Source organism: Lolium rigidum, chromosome 3 (assembly GCF_022539505.1).
Source record: "Lolium rigidum isolate FL_2022 chromosome 3, APGP_CSIRO_Lrig_0.1, whole genome shotgun sequence".
In the NCBI taxonomy this organism is placed as follows: Eukaryota; Viridiplantae; Streptophyta; class Magnoliopsida; order Poales; family Poaceae; genus Lolium; species Lolium rigidum.
Window position 1 is genome coordinate 132,207,164 of NC_061510.1, and position 19,071 is coordinate 132,226,234.

Here is a 19,071-nt window from a genome sequence, read left to right on the forward strand (position 1 = left end):
ATTGTGAAGGTTTGGAGGCTACCTCAAAGTCTACCACAAGTGAGTGAGCTATTCCTTCGTGGGATAGGCTCCGGAGAATAGGGTGAGCCTTTGTGGCGCGGGGAATCCTTCGTGGGACCTCCACTCCTCCAAACGTGACGTACCTTGTTGCAAAGCAAGGGAATACGGGAATACATCCTCGTCTCCGCGTGCTATCGGTTATCTCTAAACCGAACTCCTTACTTGTGATTTAACTGCCTGTGAGAGCCTTCGTGCTTGAGTTAGTTGTATCCTCATATAGGTTGCCTCACCTAGTTTGCATTAGGCTCACCTTTATATTCCGCAAAGCCTAATATTGCAAAGAAAGAATTAAAATCTGTAGAAACCTATTCACCCCCGCCCCTCTAGGTTTACCATCTCTATACTTTCACTTATCTGACTGTAATTTAGAGGATTTGGGTTTCTCGGGAGATTGTTTCACATGGAAGAGAGGACGAATCCGAGAGAGGCTAGATCGGGCAGTGGCAAATAATGCTTGGTCTTTAATGTTCCCTGGAGCAAAGTTACAACATATGGATTATTGAAAATCTGATCACAGAGCTCTCCTTCTTGATACTGACTTCCAAGATGGAATTGCATCGCAAGGTACTGGTCCAAGAAGATTTGAAGCCCGTTGGCTCCATGAAATTTTTTTCCGTGAGGTGGTCCAGAGGGCCTGGCAGGATGCTTCATCAATGTCAGACGGGGGAGTTCTTGGGAAACTTTACTCCATGCATCGAGCTCTTCATGAATGGGATCAAACAGTCCTAAGGAGACCCAAGAAACGCCTCAGGAAGGCCCAACGTGATTTTGAAAAGGTGGTGTCCGGAGTTATATCGGATGAGAACTAAGCTAAAGCAAAAGAATTGGCTAAATTGATTGAGCTCCTCTTAGAGCAAGATGAAATCCATTGGTTGCAAAGATCACGTGCGAACTGGTTAAAGTTTGGGGATCGGAATACCTCCTTTTTTCATAATTTTGCCACAGCTAGAAGGAAGAAGAATTATATTAAGCGATTAAAAAATAGTTCAAACATTTGGGTGGAAGGTATGGATCAGTTAAAACCCCTAGTCTTTGATTATTTTTCTGAACTGTTTACTTCTGAAGTTCAGGATACAGACCCAATACTTCTAGAAAAAGTGCAACCCCGGGTGACTACTGAAATGAATGCGATGCTTGTTGCGCCATTCACTCCGGAGGATGTTAAGAAGGCTGCATTCAGCATTGGAGATTTTAAAGCCCCTGGCCCCGACGGTATTCATGCCGTTTTTTATAAAAAATTATGGGATATATGTGGTGATGAAATAACTACGGAAGTTCTACAAGCCCTTAACTCGGGTACAATTGCAGAAGGATGGAATGATACAACGGTTGTCATGATACCAAAGATTGATGACCCAGAATTCATAACTCAATTCCGTCCTATTAGTTTATGCAATGTGATCTATAAAATTTTGTCAAAAATGCTAACCATCCATCTCAAGGCTATTTTACCTGAGGTGATTTCCCCAATGCAGAGTGCTTTTGTCCCAGGAAGGCTAATTACTGATAATGTGTTGGTGGCATATGAGAGTATTCATTCTATCAAAAATAAAAAGAATGGGAAGATAGGATCTTGCGCAGTCAAGTTGGACATGCATAAAGCTTATGATCGCGTGGAATGGATTTTCTTGGAGAATATGATGAGGAAAATGGGTTTTGATGAGAGGTGGATTACACAGATGATGGCTTGTGTCAAGTCGGTCAGATATCAGGTTCGCTTCAATTCTAAAGAGACAGAGATGTTTGTCCCTACTAGAGGTCTCCGCCAGGGAGATCCTCTTTCTCCTTATTTGTTTCTGTTGTGTGCTGAAGGTCTCTCTAGTCTGTTGTTGTATGAAGAGGAAGTTGGTGGCATCGATGGGATACGGGTGTGCAGAAATGCACCGTCAGTTTCACACCTTTTATTTGCTGATGATTCCCTTATTCTCATGAGAGCGGATATGACAAATGCAACTTCTCTACAGCAAGTTCTAGATACCTACTGTGCTAATTCAGGACAATTGGTGAGTTTGGCAAAATCTAGTATTTTCTTTTCTCCTAATACCTGATACGCGTTCAACACGCGTCCGTTGGGAACCCCAAGAGGAAGGTGTGATGCGTACAGCGGCAAGTTTCCCTCAGTATGAAACCAAGGTTATCGAACCGAGTAGGAGCCAAGAAGCACGTTGAAGGTTGATGGCGGCGAGATGTAGTGCGGCGCAACACCGGGGATTCGGCGCCAACGTGGAACCTGCACAACACAACCAAAGTACTTTGCCCCAACGAAACGAGTGAGGTTGTCAATCTCACCGGCTTGCTGTAACAAAGGATTAACCGTATTGTGTGGAAGATGATTGTTTGCGAAAAACGAGTAGAACAAGTATTGCAGTAGATTGTATTTCGAGTATAGAGAATTGGACTCGGGGTCCACAGTTCACTAGAGGTGTCTCTCCCATAAGATAAACAGCATGTTGGGTGAACAAATTATAGTTGGGCAATTGACAAATAAAGAGGGCATGACCATGCACATACATATCATGATGAGTATAGTGAGATTTAATTGGGCATTACGACAAAGTACATAGACCGCCATCCAACTGCATCTATGCCTAAAAAGTCCACCTTCGAGGTTATCATCCGAACCCCCTCCAGTATTAAGTTGCAAAGCAACAGACAATTGCATTAAGTATGGTGCGTAATGTAATCAACAACTACATCCTTAGACATAGCATCAATGTTTTATCCCTAGTGGCAACGAGCACAACACAACCTTAGAACTTTACGTCACTCGTCCCGGTGTCAATGCGGGCATGAACCCACTATCGAGCATAAATACTCCCTCTTGGAGTTACAAGCATCTACTTGGCCAGAGCATCTACTAGTAACGGAGAGCATGCAAGATCATAAACAACACATAGATATAACTTTGATAATCAACATAACAAGTATTCTCTATTCATCGGATCCCAACAAACGCAACATATAGAATTACGGATAGATGATCTTGATCATGTTAGGCAGCTCACAAGATCCGACAATGATAGCACAATGGGGAGAAGACAACCATCTAGCTACTGCTATGGACCCATAGTCCAGGGGTAGACTACTCACACATCACACCGGAGGCGACCATGGCGGCGTAGAGTCCTCCGGGAGACGATTCCCCTCTCCGGCAGGGTGCCGAAGGCGATCTCCTGGATCCCCCGAGATGGGATCGGCGGCGGCGGCGTCTCTGGAAGGTTTTCCGTATCGTGGCTCTCGGTACTGGGGTTTTCGTCACGGAGGCTATTTGTAGGCGGATGGGCAGGTCAGGGGGCCACACGAGGGGCCCAGATGACAGGGCCGCGCGGCCAAGACCTAGGCCGCGCCGCCCTGTAGTCTGGCCGCCTCGTGGCCCCACTTCGTCTCCTCTTCGGTCTTCTGGAAGCTTCGTGGCAAAATAGGCCCCTGGGCGTTGATTTCGTCCGATTCCGAGAATATTTCGTTACTACGATTTCTGAAACCAAAAACAGCAGAAAACGACAGAATCGGCACTTCGGCATCTTGTTAATAGGTTAGTTCCGGAAAATGCACGAATATGACATAAAGTGTGCATAAAACATGTAGATAACATCAATAATGTGGCATGGAACATAAGAAATTATCGATACGTCGGAGACGTATCAGCATCCCCAAGCTTAGTTCTCGCTCGTCCCGAAGCGAGTAAAACGATAACACGAGATAATTTACGGAGTGACATGCCATCATAACCTTGATCATACTATTTGTAAAGCATATGTAGTGAATGCAGCGATCAAAACAATGTATATGACATGAGTAAACAAGTGAATCATAAAGCAAAGACTTTTCATGAATAGCACTTCAAGACAAGCATCAATAAGTCTTGCATAAGAGTTAACTCATAAAGCAATAATTCAAAGTAGAGGCATTGAAGCAACACAAAGGAAGATTAAGTTTCAGCGGTTGCTTTCAACTTATAACATGTATATCTCATAGATATTGTCAACATAGAGTAATATAATAAGTGCAATAAGCAAGTATGTAGGAATCAATGCACAGTTCACACAAGTGTTTGCTTCTTGAGGTGGAGAGAAATAGGTGAACTGACTCAACATTGAAAGTAAAAGAATTGTCCTCCATAGAGGAAAAGCATCGATTGCTATATTTGTGCTAGAGCTTTGATTTTGAAAGCATGAAACAATTTTGTCAATGGTAGTAATAAAGCATATGTATCATGTAAGTTATATCTTATAAGTTGCAAGCCTCATGCATAGTATACTAATAGTGCCCGCACCTTGTCCTAATTAGCTTGGACTACCGGATCATCACAATGCACATGTTTTTACCAAGTGTCACAAAGGGGTACCTCTATGCCGCCTCTACAAAGGTCTAAGGAGAAAGCTCGCATTGGATTTCTCGCTATTGATTATTCTTCAACTTAGACATCCATACCGGGACAACATAGACAACAGATAATGGACTCCTCTTTTATGCATAAGCATGTAACAACAATTAATAATTTTCTCATTTGAGATTGAGGATATATGTCCAAAACCGAAACTTCCACCATGGATCATGGCTTTAGTTAGCGGCCCAATGTTCTTCTCTAACAATATGCATGCTTAACCATAGGGTGGTAGATCGCTCTTACTTCGGACAAGACGAACATGCATAGCAACTCACATGAAATTCAACAAAGAATAGTTGATGGCGTCCCCAGGTGAACATGGTTATCGCACAACAAGCAACTTAATAAGAGATAAAGTGCATAATTACATATTCAATACCACAATAGTTTTTAAGCTATTTGTCCCATGAGCTATATATTGCAAAGGCGAATGATGGAATTTTAAAGGTAGCACTCAAGCAATTTACTTTGGAATGGCGGAAAATACCATGTAGTAGGTAGGTATGGTGGACACAAATGGCATAGTGGTTGGCTCAAGTATTTTGGATGCATGAGAAGTATTCCCTCTCGATACAAGGTTTAGGCTAGCAAGGCTTATTTGAAACAAACACAAGGATGAACCGGTGCAGCAAAACTCACATAAAAGACATATTGAAAACATTATAAGACTCTACACCGTCTTCCTTGTTGTTCAAACTCAATACTAGAAATTATCTAGACCTTAGAGAAATAAAATATGCAAACCAAATTTTAGCATACTCTATGTATTTCTTCATTAATGGGTGCAAAGCATATGATGCAAGAGCTTAATCATGAGCACAACAATTGCCAAGTATCACATTACCCAAGAGATTTATAGCAATTACTACATGTATCATTTTCCAATTCCAACCATATAACAATTTAACGAAGAATAAACTTCGCCATGAATACTATGAGTAGAAACCAAGGACATACTTGTTCATATGCTACAGCGGAGCGTGTCTCTCTCCCATAAAGTGAATTCTAGGATCCATTTTATTCAAACAAAACAAAAAAACAAAAACAAACCGACGCTCCAAGAAAAACACATAAGATGTGATGGAATAAAAATATAGTTTCAGGGGAGGAACCTGATAATGTTGTCGATGAAGAAGGGGATGCCTTGGGCATCCCCAAGCTTAGACGCTTGAGTCTTCTTGATATATGCAGGGGTGAACCACCGGGGCATCCCCAAGTTTAGAGCTTTCACTCTCCTTGATCATGTTGCATCATACTCCTCTCTTGATCCTTGAAAACTTCCTCCACACCAAACTCAGAACAACTCATTAGAGGGTTAGTGCACAATAAAAATTAACATATTCAGAGGTGACACAATCATTCTTAACACTTCGGACATTGCATAAAGCTACTGGACATTAATGGATCAAAGAAATTCATCCAACATAGCAAAAGAGGCAATGCGAAATAAAAGGCAGAATCTGTCAAAACAGAACAGTTCGTATTGACGAATTTTAAAATGGCACAGACTTGCTCAAATGAAAATGCTCAAATTGAATGAAAGTTGCGTACATATCTGAGGATCACTCACGTAAATTGGCTTAATTTTCTGAGTTACCTACAGGGGAAAACAGCCCAGATTCGTGACAGCAAAGAAATCTGTTTCTGCGCAGTAATCCAAATCTAGTATGAACTTTTCTATCAACGGCTTTACTTGGCACAACAAAACACCGAACTAAGATAAGGAGAGGTTGCTACAGTAGTAAACAACTTCCAAGACACAAAATAAAAACAAAGTACTGTAGGTAAAAACATGGGTTGTCTCCCATAAGCGCTTTTCTTTAACGCCTTTCGCCTAGGCGCGAAAAGTGTGTATCAAGTATTATCAAGAGACGAAGTGTCAACATCATAATTTGTTCTCATAATAGAATCAAAGGATAACTTCATTCTCTTTCTAGGGAAGTGTTCCATACCTTTCTTGAGAGGAAATTGATATTTTATATTACCTTCCTTCATATCAATGATAGCACCAACAGTTCGAAGAAAAGGTCTTCCCAATATAATGGGACAAGATGCATTGCATTCAATATCCAAGACAACAAAATCAACGGGGACAAGGTTATTGTTAACGGTAATGCGAACATTATCAATTTTCCCCAAAGGTTTCTTTGTAGAATGATCAGCAAGATTAACATCCAAATAACAATTTTTCAGCGGTGGCAAGTCAATCATATTATAAATTTTCTTAGGTATAACAGAAATACTTGCACCAAGATCACATAAAGCATTACAATCAAAATCTTTAACCTTCATCTTAATGATGGGCTCCCAACCATCCTCTAGCTTTTTAGGAATAGAGGCTTCACGCTCTAGTTTCTCTTCTCTAGCTTTTATGAGAGCATTTGTAATATGATGTGTGAAAGCCAAATTTATAGCACTAGCATTAGGACTTTTAGCAAGTTTTTGCAAGAAATTTATAACTTCAGAGATGTGGCAATCATCAAAATTCAAACCATTATAATCTAAAGCAATGGGATCATCATCCCCAATGTTGGAAAAAAATTCAGCAGCTTTATCACAGGCAGTTTCAGCAGTTTTAGCAGTTTCAGGCAGTTTCTCGCGCTTTGCATTAGAAGTGGAAACATTGCTAATGTGACGCCCCGGAACCGGTACCATGAGGATTCCAGCGAACCCGCCGAAATCCGCACGATATCGATTCAGAGACGCCCTCCGACACGACGTGCGCGACGAATCACACACGTGATGCCAGAGGAATTAACACGAGCGATAACATTACAACAGGATTACAATAGAGCCCACAAGATACATATATTACAACAACAACTCCAACGAGTCAAGATACAAATATACAATACAAAGATCCAAATCATACGAGAAGAGCGAATACATCCGAGTACGGACAAGATACAAATTGGACTAAGAGTCCCGAAGATAACCAGATGGCGTCCATAACCCCGCCTGAGGCCAAGCCGGAAGGGTAACCTTGCTAACGTCGTCTTCATCGAACATATCTTCATACCTGCCCGGTTATATCCCGTAGAAGCGACAATAAGTACGGGTTCGTACTTAACAAGACTTCAAGACGTATAAGCATTCGTCAACCGGTCGTCCTTTGTACTTGAGGCACGCAGGGGACTTAGAGGACGCAAGAGGAACGTCATAGGCAATATGGTGGGTTAAGCGGCGACGCGCAAGCACTAAAAACCTATAGAGACACTCTACAACATTCGTCTAATCAGAGAAGATGAGAGAGCGCATAAACTAACAGTTCTATACTCTGCAAACATAACACAGCCAAAGCGTTCCCCCCTCGCAAGGAAGTACTTACAAGGCACTCACACGGTGGACAAGTTTTACCCATTTATTATTGAAGTTGTGCTAACTTACTACACCAGTTATTATGATTGAAACAACAGGTGTAAGTTGTCTATGATCGAGTCATACAGCTCCAAGTCGTCCATAACCGCGGACACGGCTTATCGATAAGATGTAACCTGCGAGGGTGCCCAAATGTGCCCACACGCACGATCAACCCACTTACGACAGGTGGATATCACGACACGCACTCTCCTTCACTACAACAATGTCCAGGAAGCCACCTAACTAAGTTAAACCCGTTCGAAGTCCGCCGTGCTCCGAAGCGGACTCAGCTATGTGCGTCAGCGTACTAGGTGATCAGTGCCCAGCGGGATGACCACTTCGCAGCGGCTCCGCAACCTACGAACGTGCAAGAGACAACGGGGTACAAGGCCCCAAAAGTAACATCATATTATCTGACCACAAAGAAACAAGCTTGCACGCCCGAGAGAAACAAACAAACATCCAAACTAATTGTGGCCACTGGACAAGGCTGTAGATTCCGGCAGTGGTTGAGGGGAGACCCGGTAAGCATACCCACGTGTGGTTAGAGCGCTCAGTCTCGGAACAGATAACAAGAACTCGGGGTCCTAAAATATTTAGGAAACACAAGTGAGCTGTCACAAAACGAGCAGCTGACCCACCGATGCCTCCGCTAAACAATTATCAACAACTAAAGTAACCATGATTATTCCCAGCATATAACCCGATAAGATAGCAGATACTTGATAACGAGATAAAACAGCACTAGCATGCACTACGACTCGCAAGGCAGACTCGATAACCAAACAATAGCCGTAGGAGGTGGTGGTGGCAATATGGGCTGCTTGAGGTAAGAAGTGGAAGGGACACGTGACAAGAACGCAACTTAAGGATAGCATGAGGGAGAAGGCAAAATAAAATAGGTGAGCGACTCCTGCAGGGACAGGAGTATAGGGGAAATGCTTGCCTGTTAAAGCTTGCCGAGGAACATCCGGAGAACTTGTCGTATCTCACCACACCACTTCGCGTTCCTATCCGGGAAGAAGAAAATGCTGGAACAAACGACGCATGCAATTCTTACTACTACGGATAAAGAAGAATCAGCATGAGCAAGATGATATGCATGACATGGCAGATATGGTGCAATGCAACTTATCCATATTAATTGGAATCGGAACCCCGGACAATCAATTAGAGTTGGAGTTGCATTTTCTACCGACAAACTTAAGGGTGGATTAACATAGCAAACATGGCAGGGGTGAGCTACATCAAAGTTAAATGGAACCGGGGCAACATTTATATAATACCCCACATATTCCATATGTTACATATTAGGTGGTAATGCAAACTAGCACGGAATTATATGATGCATGATGCAACAGCAAGAATGGATGGCATATTCATGATCCTCGTGTTTTTCTGATCAACTTTCATATAAATCACTTTTCATTTCGAGTTATGGTTCAAGAGATATGAATTTTGCAAGATATAGACATTTTCTGTAATTTTTCAGATAAAGAAAACAGGCAGGGGACGAACTGGGCTGAACCTGTGCTGTCCTGGGCCGGATCTGGCCTGCTGCTGGCGCAGGATAGTGAAGTGGCGCCGCGAGAGGAAGTTGGGCCAAGGGCCATCCACGGATCTGGAGAGAAACAACAACAAAAAGGTGTGGCTTAATTGCCAGATTTGGGATTTGAACCTTGGTCTCACAGGAATTGGATCAAGGGTAGAACCAGACGGGCTGCTACGTGGATGTTGAACATGATGGGCCGCAGTTGCTCTTGAAGCAGGCGAAACGGAGACCTTGGACAGAACTTCCATGTCTGGGAGGATCTGGTCGAGCACGAGCCCGACGATTCGAGGCGAAGCGGGACAAGGCGCTAGGCGTCGGGGATGCGCGAGAACACAAGGAAGCCGGAGGTGCGCTCGGTTTGGCCGGAGAAGGACGAGGGTGGCCGGAATCGGAGAAGAAACATGAAGTCCGGCGAGAAGAATCGGCGACCTTGCGCTCAACTCGGGGCCTCTCGGGACGATTCCGCGCACCAGGAGGTAGAGGACGACGAGGCGCATCCGCCGGTGCCCTCAGAACGGCGGGGGATGGTGTGTAGCGGCGGCGCCATGGTGAGGTGGGTGGTTACTGTGGGGTTTCTCCTTCGTTGCTTACAGAGAAGAAGAAAAGAGGGGAAGTTGCTGGTGGCGGCGGAACGAGGAGGAAACGTAGAGGAGGCTAGGGTTCCAGGGGGATTAAAAGGGGAGGAGGGAGGCGCGGTGGTTGTGGTGGTGGAGGTCCACTGCCTCACGCACCTTGCGTGATCTCTCGACGGGGAAGACGACAACAGAAGGACCGTGGCGTACCGGTTCGGTGGGGATGGGTTGGGCTCAGCGGGCTGGGCTGACTTGGGCCGCCGGGGAGAAGGGAAAAAGGCCAGGAGGAGAGAGGGGAAGGAAGTGGCCCAGAGAGGGAGAAAGAGGACGGGCCAGAAAGAAAAGAGAGGCCCAGGGAGGTTAGGGGTTTTCCTTTTTCTGTTTTTGTTTAAAATCATTTTGATTTCAAATTCTTTTTCTGTTTTGAATTTGAAACAAAGGGGAGAAGGAGATTTTAAAAATAGTTAGAGAATAGTTATTTTATTGTAACCAAAACAAAGCATATTATATTCAAAAACTTCTTTGTTGGAAAATATTAATTATAAAATAAGTAATAAGACAAAGAGAGAGATTAGAGTTTTATTTGAAAGAAGAGACAAGGGGGTTTATAAAAATAGTTTTATTTAATAAAATCATGGATGATATGATGCATGATGTCATGACGATGCATAAAAGAAAATAACAAACAAATCTAATTAGGGGTACTACCCGGGGCCGTTACAATCGACACCACTAACAAGGGATCGCGCCCCGAGATCCCACGTCCAGGTACGGGGGAAGAGAGGTGAACTATCGGGTCTTCAGGCGACGTGTCGACCTCCTCGACACCACTAACAAGAGTTCTTGCTCCACATAGGTCAGTCGACACCGCTAACAAGAAGTCATTGTTCCGTTGTTGATGATGCACTTCCGTCGAGATCCTCCAAAGATCGGACCTATTAGGTGAGGGGCAAAGAACGTCCAACCCGCGTCGGAACCTAAGACTCAGAGAACTCACATAAGAAAGAAGACTCAAAACTCACATAGGTAAGAAGAGAAAGAATAGAGGTAAGGAGAAAAATCAGAGCTAATCAGATCTATCCAACGAATTTTAGAAAATAGTTTTGACACTCTAAACTTAACGACCGTTGGCAAGGTTATCCTACAGGCTGGACTAGTGGGGTACCGTCAACCTGAGCTCTGATACCAACTTGTGACGCCCCGGAACCGGTACCATGAGGATTCCAGCGAACCCGCCGAAATCCGCACGATATCGATTCTGAGACGCCCTCCGACACGACGTGCGCGACGAATCACACACGTGATGCCAGAGGAATTAACACGAGCGATAACATTACAACAGGATTACAATAGAGCCCACAAGATACATATATTACAACAACAACTCCAACGAGTCAAGATACAAATATACAATACAAAGATCCAAATCATACAGAAGAGCGAATACATCCGAGTACGGACAAGATACAAATTGGACTAAGAGTCCTGAAGATAACCGATGGCGTCCATAACCCCGCCTGGGCCAAGCCGGAAGGGTAACCTTGCTAACGTCGTCTTCATCGAACATATCTTCATACCGCCCGGTTATATCCCGTAGAAGCGGCAATAAGTACGGGTTCGTACTTAACAAGACTTCAAGACGTATAAGCATTCGTCAACCAGTCGTCCTTTGTACTTGAGGCACGCAGGGGACTTAGAGGACGCAAGAGGAACGTCATAGGCAATATGGTGGGTTAAGCGGCGACGCGCAAGCACTAAAAACCTATAGAGACACTCTACAACATTCGTCTAATCAGAGAAGATGAGAGAGCGCATAAACTAACAGTTCTATACTCTGCAAACATAACACAGCCAAAGTGTTCCCCCCTCGCAAGGAAGTACTTACAAGGCACTCACACGGTGGACAAGTTTTACCCATTTATTATTGAAGTTGTGCTAACTTACTACACCAGTTATTATGATTGAAACAACGAGTGTAAGTTGTCTATGATCGAGTCATACGGACTCCAAGTCGTCCATAACCGCGGACACGGCTTATCGATAAGATGTAACCCTGCAGGGGTGCCCAAATGTGCCCACACGCACGATCAACCCACTTACGACAGGTGGATATCACGACACGCACTCTCCTTCACTACAACAATGTCCAGGAAGCCACCTAACTAAGTTAAACCCGTTCGAAGTCCGGCCGTGCTCCGAAGCGGACTCAGCTATGTGCGTCAGCGTACTAGGTGATCGAGTGCCTGGCGGGATGACCACTTCGCAGCGGCTCCGCAACCTACGAACGTGCAAGAGACAACGGGGTACAAGGCCCCAAAAGTAACATCATATTATCTGACCACAAAGAAACAAGCTTGCACGCCCGAGAGAAACAAACAAACATCCAAACTAATTGTGGCCACTGGACAAAGTCTGTAGATTCCGAGCGGTGGTTGAGGGAGACCGGTAAGCATACCCACGTGTGGTTAGAGCGCTCGATCTCGGAACGGATAACAAGAACTCGGGGTCCTAAAATATTTAGGAAACACAAGTGAGCCGTCACAAAACGAGCAGTGACCCACCGATGCCTCCGCTAAACAATTATCAACAACTAAAGTAACCATGATTATTCCCAACATATAACCCGATAAGATAGCAGATACTGTAACGAGATAAAACAAGCACTAGCATGCACTACGACTCGCAAGGCGGACTCGATAACCAAACAATAGCCGTAGGAGGTGGTGGTGGCAATATGGGTCGCTTGAGGTAACAAGTGGAAGGGACACGTGACAAGAACGCAACTTAAGGATAGCATGAGGGAGAAGGCAAAATAAAATAGGTGAGCGACTCCTGCAGGGACAGGAGTATAGGGGAAATGCTTGCCTGTTAAAGCTTGCCGAGGAACATCCGGAGAACTTGTCGTATCTCACCACACCACTTCGCGTTCCTATCCGGGAAGAAGAAAATGCTGGAACAAACGACGCATGCAATTCTTACTACTACGGATAAAGAAGAATCAGCATGAGCAAGATGATATGCATGACATGGCAGATATGGTGCAATGCAACTTATCCATATTAATTGGAGTCGGAACCCCGGACAATCAATTAGAGTTGGAGTTGCATTTTCTACCGACAAACTTAAGGGTGGATTAACATAGCAAACATGGCAGGGGTGAGCTACATCAAAGTTAAATGGAACCGGGGCAACATTTATATAATACCCCACATATTCCATATGTTACATATTAGGTGGTAATGCAAACTAGCACGGAATTATATGATGCATGATGCAACAGCAAGAATGGATGGCATATTCATGATCCTCGTGTTTTTCTGATCAACTTTCATATAAATCACTTTTCATTTCGAGTTATGGTTCAAGAGATATGAATTTTGCAAGATATAGACATTTTCTGTAATTTTTCAGATAAAGAAAACAGGCAGGGGACGAACTGGGCTGAACCTGTGCTGTCCTGGGCCGGATCTGGCCTGCTGCTGGCGCAGGATAGTGAAGTGGCGCCGCGAGAGGAAGTTGGGCCAAGGGCCATCCACGGATCTGGAGAGAAACAACAACAAAAAGGTGTGGCTTAATTGCCAGATTTGGGATTTGAACCTTGGTCTCACAGGAATTGGATCAAGGGTAGAACCAGACGGGCTGCTACGTGGATGTTGAACATGATGGGCCGCAGTTGCTCTTGAAGCAGGCGAAACGGAGACCTTGGACAGAACTTCCATGTCTGGGAGGATCTGGTCGAGCACGAGCCCGACGATTCGAGGCGAAGCGGGACAAGGCGCTAGGCGTCGGGGATGCGCGAGAACACAAGGAAGCCGGAGGTGCGCTCGGTTTGGCCGGAGAAGGACGAGGGTGGCCGGAATCGGAGAAGAAACATGAAGTCCGGCGAGAAGAATCGGCGACCTTGCGCTCAACTCGGGGCCTCTCGGGACGATTCCGCGCACCAGGAGGTAGAGGACGACGAGGCGCATCCGCCGGTGCCCTCAGAACGGCGGGGGATGGTGTGTAGCGGCGGCGCCATGGTGAGGTGGGTGGTTACTGTGGGGTTTCTCCTTCGTTGCTTACAGAGAAGAAGAAAAGAGGGGAAGTTGCTGGTGGCGGCGGAACGAGGAGGAAACGTAGAGGAGGCTAGGGTTCCAGGGGGATTAAAAGGGGAGGAGGGAGGCGCGGTGGTTGTGGTGGTGGAGGTCCACTGCCTCACGCACCTTGCGTGATCTCTCGACGGGGAAGACGACAACAGAAGGACCGTGGCGTACCGGTTCGGTGGGGATGGGTTGGGCTCAGCGGGCTGGGCTGACTTGGGCCGCCGGGGAGAAGGGAAAAAGGCCAGGAGGAGAGAGGGGAAGGAAGTGGCCCAGAGAGGGAGAAAGAGGACGGGCCAGAAAGAAAAGAGAGGCCCAGGGAGGTTAGGGGTTTTCCTTTTTCTGTTTTTGTTTAAAATCATTTTGATTTCAAATTCTTTTTCTGTTTTGAATTTGAAACAAAGGGGAGAAGGAGATTTTAAAAATAGTTAGAGAATAGTTATTTTATTGTAACCAAAACAAAGCATATTATATTCAAAAACTTCTTTGTTGGAAAATATTAATTATAAAATAAGTAATAAGACAAAGAGAGAGATTAGAGTTTTATTTGAAAGAAGAGACAAGGGGGTTTATAAAAATAGTTTTATTTAATAAAATCATGGATGATATGATGCATGATGTCATGACGATGCATAAAAGAAAATAACAAACAAATCTAATTAGGGGTACTACCCGGGGCCGTTACAGCTAACACCAATTATTTTATTATTATTAGTAGGAGGTGCAGCAACATGTGTAGCATTAGCATTACAAGTGGTGGTAATGGTCCAAACTTTAGCTACATTCTTCTCTTTAGCTAGTTTTTCATTTTCTTCTCTATCCCACCTAGCACGCAGTTCAGCCATTAATCTTATATTCTCATTAATTATAACTTGGATGGCATTTGCTGTAGTAACAATTTTATTATGATGATTTTCATTAGGCAAAACTTTCGATTTCAAAAGATCAACATCAGCGACAAGACTATCGACTTTAGAAGCAAGTATATCAATTTTCCCAAGCTTTTCTTCAACAGATTTGTTAAAAGCAGTTTATGTACTAATAAATTCTTTAAGCATGGCTTCAAGTCCAGGGGGTGAACTCCTATTATTGTTGTAAGAATTACCATAGCCGTTGCCATTATTATAAGGATATGGCCTATAGTTGTTACTAGAATTGTTCCGGTAAGCATTGTTGTTGAAATTATTATTTTTAATGAAGTTTACATCAACATGTTCTTCTTGTGCAACCAATGAAGCTAATGGAACATTATTAGGATCAATATTAGTCCTATCATTCACAAGCATAGACATAATAGCATCAATCTTATCACTCAAGGAAGAGGTTTCTTCGACGGAATTTACCTTCTTACCTTGTGGAGCTCTTTCCGTGTGCCATTCAGAGTAGTTGATCATCATATTATCAAGAAGCTTTGTTGCTTCACCAAGAGTGATGGACATAAAGGTACCTCCAGCAGTTGAATCCAATAAATTCCGCGAAGAAAAATTTAGTCCTGCATAGAAGGTTTGGATGATCATCCAAGTAGTCGATCCATGGGTTGGGCAATTTTTAACCGAGAGATTTCATTCTTTCCCAAGCTTGAGCAACATGTTCAGTATCTAATTGTTTAAAATTCATTATGCTACTCCTCAAAGATATAATTTTAGCAGGGGGATAATATCTACCAATAAAAGCATCCTTGCATTTAGTCCATGAATCAATACTATTCTTAGGCAGAGATAGCAACCAATCTTTAGCTCTTCCTCTTAATGAGAACGGGAACAATTTTAGTTTAATAATATCACCATCTACATCCTTATATTTTTGCATTTCACATAGTTCAACAAAATTATTAAGATGAGAGGTGGATTACACAGATGATGGCTTGTGTCAAGTCGGTCAGATATCAGGTTCGCTTCAATTCTGAAGAGACAGAGATGTTTGTCCCTACTAGAGGTCTCCGCCAGGGAGATCCTCTTTCTCCTTATTTGTTTCTATTGTGTGCTGAAGGTCTCTCTAGTCTGTTGTTGTATGAAGAGGAAGTTGGTGGCATCGATGGGATACGGGTGTGCAGAAATGCACCGTCAGTTTCACACCTTTTATTTGCTGATGATTCCCTTATTCTCATGAGAGCGGATATGACAAATGCAACTTCTCTACAACAAGTTCTAGATACCTACTGTGCTAATTCAGGACAATTGGTGAGTTTGGCAAAATCTAGTATTTTCTTTTCTCCTAATACCTGATACGCGTTCAACACGCGTCCGTTGGGAACCCCAAGAGGAAGGTGTGATGCGTACAGCGGCAAGTTTCCCTCAGTATGAAACCAAGGTTATCGAACCAGTAGGAGCCAAGAAGCACGTTGAAGGTTGATGGCGGCGAGATGTAGTGCGGCGCAACACCAGGGATTCCGGCGCCAACGTGGAACCTGCACAACACAACCAAAGTACTTTGCCCCAACGAAACAGATGAGGTTGTCAATCTCACCGGCTTGCTGTAACAAAGGATTAACCGTATTGTGTGGAAGATGATTGTTTGCATAAAACGAGTAGAACAAGTATTGCAAGTAGATTGTATTTCGAGTATAGAGAATTGGACTGGGGTCCACAGTTCACTAGAGGTGTCTCTCCCATAAGATAAACAAGCATGTTGGGTGAACAAATTACGAGTTGGGCAATTGACAAATAAAGAGGGCATGACCATGCACATACATATCATGATGAGTATAGTGAGATTTAATTGGGCATTACGACAAAGTACATAGACCGCCATCCAACCGCATCTATGCCTAAAAAGTCCACCTTCAGGTTATCATCCGAACCCCTCCAGTATTAAGTTGCAAAGCAACAGACAATTGCATTAAGTATGGTGCGTAATGTAATCAACAACTACATCCTTAGACATAGCATCAATGTTTTATCCCTAGTGGCAACAAGCACAACACAACCTTAGAACTTTCGTCACTCGTCCCGGTGTCAATGCAGGCATGAACCCACTATCGAGCATAAATACTCCCTCTTGGAGTTACAAGCATCTACTTGGCCGCAGCATCTACTAGTAACTGGAGAGCATGCAAGATCATAAACAACACATAGATATAACTTTGATAATCAACATAACAAGTATTCTCTATTCATCGGATCCCAACAAACGCAACATATAGAATTACGGATAGATGATCTTGATCATGTTAGGCAGCTCACAAGATCCGACAATGATAGCACAATGGGGAGAAGACAACCATCTAGCTACTGCTATGGACCCATAGTCCAGGGGTAGACTACTCACACATCACACCGGAGGCGACCATGGCGGCGTAGAGTCCTCCGGGAGACGATTCCCCTCTCCGGCAGGTGCCGGAGGCAATCTCCGGATCCCCCGAGATGGGATCGGCGGCGGCGGCGTCTCCGGAAGGTTTTCCGTATCGTGGCTCTCGGTATCGGGGTTTTCGTCACGGAGGCTATTTGTAGGCGGAAGGGCAGGTCGGGGGCCACACGAGGGGCCCAGATGACAGGGCCGCGCGGCCAAGACCTAGGCCGCGCCGCCCTGTAGTCTGGCCGCCTCGTGGCCCCACTTCGTCTCCTCTTCGGTCTTCTGGAAGCTTCGTGGCCAAATAGGCCCCTGGGCTTTGATTTCGTCCGATTCCGAGAATATTTCGTTACTAGGATTTCTGAAACCAAAAATAGCGAAAAACGACGAATCGGCACTTCGGCATCTTGTTAATAGGTTAGTTCCAGAAAATGCACGAATATGACATAAAGTGTGCATAAAACATGTAGATAACATCAATAATGTGGCATGGAACATAAGAAATTATCGATACGTCGGAGACGTATCAATACCCATGTCATCTTAAGATCAGAGATTTGTGAGGTGTTACACATAGATACAGAAGCTTTATCTGACAAGTATCTGGGACTTCCTGCTTTGGTGGGAGCTGATAGAAGCGACTGTTTTAAACATTTTATTGAAAGAATTATACAACGAATTAATGGGTGGAAGGAAAAACAATTATCAATCAAAGGAAAGGAAATTCCGTTAAAGGCCATAGCTCAAGCAATCCCAGTTTATGCAATGTCTGTGTTCCTTATTCCCAAGGGTATTTGTAAGAGTATGATGGATGCAATTGCAAAGTTCTGGTGGGGTGATGATGAAAATAGCAACAAAATGCACTGGTTCGCTTGGTGGAAATTATGTTTCCCAAAAAATGAAGGTGGAATGGGATTTAGAGACTTCCAGTCTTTCAATCTGGCTATGTTGGCTAAGCAGGTGTGGAGGCTAGTTAATGAACCTAATTCTCTATGTGCTCAAGTCCTTCGGGCAAAATATTATCCCCAAGGAGATATCCTTAAGGCGGGTCCGAAAGCGGGATCCTCGTTCACATGGCAAAGCATTGTGGCCACCTAGCAACCTTTAAAAGAGGATATATTTGGCGAGTGGGGGACGGTGAGAGCATCAATATTTGGACGGACCCTTGGATACAGTCTAGCCCAAACAGAATGGTGACCTCGGGGAGGGGAACTACTTTACTGACCAAAGTCTCTCAGTTGATTAAGTAGCTTCGCACGAGCCCTTGTAATAGGTCCAATCCGAACTTCATTGGACTTGAGCTTCACAACAGCTTCATCTTCATTTGGTAATGACGGAGGTAGTAGTGTGGTAGGGATGTCCTCACCAGGAAGAGTCCTGAACTCATATAATGGGAAGGACGAATGAAACAAAAATCTGCGGTGGAGGCCTTGGACGGAACGGACGAAACCACGGAAACGATTCGTACTTGATTATTAGGTATAGATATAGATTATAGATAAGGATGTTAAGTGTGTGTCAACTGAAAAAAGCACACCTTCTGTATCTCCCACAAGCCGAAGTTCATGGTACTCCTGTCGACAATGACGTTTGAGCTGAATGAAATTGTAGGAGTTAATGGAGGAATAATGGTAAAAGATAAAATTTTATTGCTCTACTCAAAAAGTAGACTTCTACCAAATATTAATGATTATGTGTCAAGAGGAGTTGTGAATGATGGTAACCTTTCTGCTCATATCTATCATATGAACAATCATGAAGTTGCTGCAATTC

The 19,071-nt window shown here is 44.0% G+C and overlaps 2 long non-coding RNA genes across 2 annotated transcripts; both read right to left on the reverse strand.

Moving 5' to 3' along the window:
- Positions 1 to 8,788: 8,788 nt before the first annotated feature.
- Positions 8,789 to 9,959, reverse strand: LOC124698242. Its single transcript, XR_007000908.1, has 3 exons — positions 9,525 to 9,959; positions 9,336 to 9,428; positions 8,789 to 8,838 (listed from the first exon to the last, which is right to left on the reverse strand). It is a non-coding gene; the product is annotated as an uncharacterized LOC124698242 (long non-coding RNA).
- A 2,872-nt stretch (positions 9,960 to 12,831) lies between these two features.
- LOC124698243 lies at positions 12,832 to 14,002 on the reverse strand. Its single transcript, XR_007000909.1, has 3 exons — positions 13,568 to 14,002; positions 13,379 to 13,471; positions 12,832 to 12,881 (listed from the first exon to the last, which is right to left on the reverse strand). It is a non-coding gene; the product is annotated as an uncharacterized LOC124698243 (long non-coding RNA).
- Between the last annotated feature and the right edge of the window lie 5,069 nt (positions 14,003 to 19,071).